Genomic DNA, 4,746 nt, shown 5'->3' with positions numbered 1-4,746 from the left:
TTTATTTCAATTATTTTTATCCTCCCTTATTTATTTTTTCATAGTTATGAAGTACAATTGGTGAAGTATAATTTATTTGAGTCATTTATGGAAAACATCAATTTATTTGAGGTTCCACAAATTTTATAGAAAATCCGACAGAGTACCGGCTAAAAATAGAGAAACAGTTCTTCGAAATCTGTGAAAAACACTTCCAAAAATTTTCAATCAATCCCAAACTCCATTTCATCAACAAAATCTCAATATTTTTCAACAATATTTTCATTTCTCAATCATTCATCTCATATGATATTCATGTAAAAGTCATAAATAAATATTCACTTTTTCATTCATAAACATAATTTCCACTATTTACATTAATACCAAAATACATTACATAAGTTTCAATTATATATGAGAAAATAAAACTTATTTATAAAATACACAAAATGAAACCTAGTGTCCTACCAATGCACTGACGTCGATGAGGTAACACAAATACTATTCAGAGCTGCAGATGATCTCACCCAGTCTGTGGTCTACTGGGCTCTCTATCGGTCTCTCCAGAACCTACGCGTGGCAAAAGCAATGCGCTAAGCAATAATGCTTAGTGGTGCCAATAATAGAATAAAAAGATATAACAGAAAAATAAATATTTAGTGCATGTTTTGATGTCTTATGCAGATAATTTTTTGATAATTATTTGTAGTCTTATTTATTATGTACTTGTTATATTCATAATTTCATTAAATTTATCCACTTTCATTTTTGGTTGCCCAAGTAACCTATAATGGACGCATCGGATCGATAAGCGGGTAACCGCACTTGGGTATCAAGTACCTCGGGCCGTCACACCATCGGTCACATATGTGTCTCCCGGTGTGCAATAGAACAACTAATAAGCTGTAATAACATTAGGCACAAGGCCAAGTCTCAACACAATGTTAGAATGGCTAAAAGCCATGAAATCATAAAATGGCATAATGCCATGTGCAGTACTGCTAACTGAACCCTATTGGCATACCAACCTATCCAAATCAATCTTGCTAGGTGTACTAGGGCATGTTACACTTTTAAATTTCACAATTCTTGAAATTGAAGTTTAAGTGTTACTATTCATTTCATTAGTCAACTAAAATGTTGACTTCTGCATAGACAATAGGTACATTGGTTCTAATATTCCCAACATACCACATTTTGTATTCTAAAATTGTTGGTATTGGTTTCCAATACCATTTCTAAGCTTAGTATTGTTTATTCATAATTTTCAGAATTCAAGCACTAAGTTTACTATTTCATTAGTAATTTGTACAGTGGGAATTTGGCAAAATTGTCTTCATGAAAGTTGTTCCTTTTTATGTCTAGCTACATTTCCTTTTCTGAATCACTCCATTTGGAGTTTCTTAGCTCAAGTTATGGCCTAAATACCATAACTGGCCAGATTAGATGTAATCCAAAATTCGGCAAACCGGTTCGCTGCATTTAGTAACCTAAGTTTGGTTGGCAATTTGACTAGGTTATGGTCAGAATTTGGATGTGTTCTTCATAAAAGTTGTAGGTCTATATCTCAACTTTCTGTTGGTAAAATTTCAGGTCAATTGGACCTTTCTACACTAATTTATGACTAAATGAATAAACACTATTCATTTGGTCATTTTGCCCAGGCAGAATGCAAGTCACTCGGATTAGGGTAATTTTTAGGTTAACTTGATTTAGTTTTCTGATCAGGGTTTCTTCACCAAAGTTATGCCATTATGTGTGCAGTTTTGTGTCCAATTGGCCTTGTACCAATTGAACCTATACAACTCCATTTATAGCTACCTAGACCTGCTGGACTCACAATCAGTCCTGCAGGTCAGCCAAGGCAGCTCACCCAAACTCAAATGCCAAGCCACAACTCACTTCATTTCCTCATCATGCACAGCCAAATAGTCATTAATTGACTATTTAAACTTTTATTCACCAACACATGAACAAAGTCTCAATTTCATACCTAAACCCTAACTCAACCATCTCAAATCATGCATTTAACTTGCATTTCATTATCCTAATCATGAAGTTAATATTGAAGGTGATGCACATATTTTGCATAGTCATTTAGGTCTAATTTCACAATCATTTTATTTGGTTATTAGTCATTTTTAGCTAATTTCATTAGTTATTTAGTTAGTTTTCCATAATTGTCAACTTTGGATTAATTTGTAATTTTTGCTTTGTATTGTAGGAAAAATGGTGTTTTTGAAGGACTAAAGAGAATTTTGCCATTGAGGAGTGTCTTCTACAGCAAAAAGATGCCAAAAGCAAGTTTTCAAGCTAAAATATGCATAGACCAAACTGTGCATAACTTGCCGCATAAGCTATGCAGTTCTGCATAAGGAGGAAGAACACTGTTCCAGAACCAGCCGAAATGTGCATAAGGAGACTGCACAGCTTATGCACATTCTCACCTCCCTTATGCAGATTCACGAAATTGTGCATAACCTATGCACCAAGTCATGCAGCTTCGCATAAGTAACCTGAATCGCGAAATGTGCATAAGGGATCAGATAACTTATGCAGTCCACTTATGCAGTCCATAAAGAGTTCATTAATGAGCTGGCAGAAGATTCCCTTAATGTATTCCTCCTAGAACATACTATTTTAGGGCTCCATGTCAGAAAAATGATATATATAGTCCCATTTTCTCATTTTAGAGGGGAGGCAAGGAGCAAAGGAAGAAAGGAGGAGGCTAAGCAGAATTTGAGGAGTCATTTCACCTTCCACACCATTTTCAACTAAGATTTGCAGATTTCTTTCTTTCTTTACACTTTTCTACACTTCTAGTGTTTAATTACTTACTTCTTAGCTTAGATTAAAGCTTTATTTCCATTTAAACTCATCATATCTTGTAAGCATTATGGATAGTGAGTAGTTTACTTTTGATTCTGGAGTAAGGGTTGTAATATTTGAGATATTTTGTGGATTTTGATTGGGTAATCTATATTTTGTGGTCTTAATGAGTTTTATTCATTTCTTGTATGCTTAATGACATGCTTAATGTAGGATCCCATTGAGTAATGTTCTTAATCCATGGTTGAAGCACCGAAAGGAGAAGGCCTTGTGATAGATAATCAGGAAATTGGACTTAATTAACTTAGACCTAGAAATAGGCTAAGGATTAAGAGGATTCATAGATTAATTAAAGAACTTAATGGGTCTTAATTAATTCTAACTCCACGAAAGTAGGATTAGTTTGATTAAGGCACTCTTTGTCTCACTCGAAAGGGAATTCAAAGGATTTAAGAATTAATCTCCTTAAAACCCATTAGTATCACAAGATTGGATAACCAATTTAAAATCCCAAAATAGCTCGAATATGAAATCCGAACTCCTAATCGCTTTTTACCATTGTTAATTTCTAATCGAATTTAATCATTTGCCAATTTAAATATTGCCATATTTGAACTTGCTTATTTCTATTTGATGCAATTTTAGTTTAATTAATACATTGTTGAATAGAATATTAATTTTGCACAATTAGATTTCACACTCCATTACCCATTAATTCATCATTTTAATCTCATAAATACTTCAATTTAGTCAACTTTTATATCGAAAATTCAATCATTAACACAACTCCTCGTGGGATCGATATTTTTCTATACTACTTGTACGACCCGTGCACTTGCGGTTGGGACGCATCAAGTTTTTGGCGCCGTTGCCGGGGAGTTGTTTGTTTAAGATTGAATTCTTGATTATTTTAGTTGTTTTTAGTTTTATCTTTGTTATCTTTTCATTTTGTGTTTGTTTGTTCTTTTTCAGGTACTTTAATCTTTTATGAGAAGAGCTAGAAGCTCAAGTGACACAACCTTACTTTTCAATCCTGAAATTGAGAAATTTTGCAAGGCCAACAAGAAAGAAACCAGAAAAAGGAAGGAAGCTGAGAGAGAAACCGAAATTGAAGCAAATATGGCTGATGAAAGAATTAGAATTGGTGTTGGTAATGCTGGAAATGGTCAAAACAATGAAAATGAAGCCCAAGGAGAAGAAGTTGTTAATGCAAACGTGCCTAGGGGAAGTATGATGGATCATGCTTTTCCTCGTTTTGATGACTTGAGAGAGAGCATAGCAAGACCAAGGATTGATGCGAACAGTTACAAAATGGATTTTGGAGTTCTTCAAATGATCCAAAACTCTCAATTTGGAGGACATCCTTCTGAAAATCCACACACACACCTGAAGAAGTTTGCTATGATTTGCGACATGCAAAAACAACCTGGAGTGTCTGATGATGCAGCAAGATTGAAGCTATTCCCATTCTCTTTGAAAGATAGAGCATTGGATTGGCTTGATTCTTTACCTCACAACTCCATTACAAATTGGGAGCAACTAACTGATGCATTTCTTGCACAATATTTTCCACCTGGAAAAACTCAAGAGCTGAGGAATCAAATGACATCTTTCAGACCAAGAGAAGATGAAACTCTCTATGAATCATGGATGAGATGGAAGGAATTGGAAAGATTATGCCCACATCATGCCATTCCAAAATGGATGATAAATCAGAATTTCTACACAAATGTCACTCTTGCAATCGAGGAATTATTGATGCTCAAACAGGAGGAGAATTCATCATTAAGCATGAAGATGAAGCTTATGAGTTATTAGAGAAAATTGCAAAGAATACTCATCTTTGGAGTAGTCCAAGAGGACCAGCTCCAACTCAGAAAAGGCAAGCTGCTGGGATGTATGATCTTGATCCATTCAACATGATTAATGCAAAGTTTG

The 4,746-nt window shown here is 34.5% G+C and overlaps 1 non-coding gene across 1 annotated transcript; it reads right to left on the bottom strand.

The window, feature by feature from the left end:
* Positions 1-4,395: 4,395 nt before the first annotated feature.
* On the bottom strand, positions 4,396-4,502 carry LOC131174214 (small nucleolar RNA R71). Its single transcript, XR_009144462.1, has one exon. It is a non-coding gene; the product is annotated as a small nucleolar RNA R71 (small nucleolar RNA).
* Positions 4,503-4,746: the final 244 nt, after the last annotated feature.

Source organism: Hevea brasiliensis, chromosome 15, assembly GCF_030052815.1.
Source record: "Hevea brasiliensis isolate MT/VB/25A 57/8 chromosome 15, ASM3005281v1, whole genome shotgun sequence".
Classification (NCBI taxonomy): domain Eukaryota; kingdom Viridiplantae; phylum Streptophyta; class Magnoliopsida; order Malpighiales; family Euphorbiaceae; genus Hevea; species Hevea brasiliensis.
Note: the sequence above shows the minus strand (reverse complement) of the source record. Positions and strands in the feature narration are given on the sequence as shown.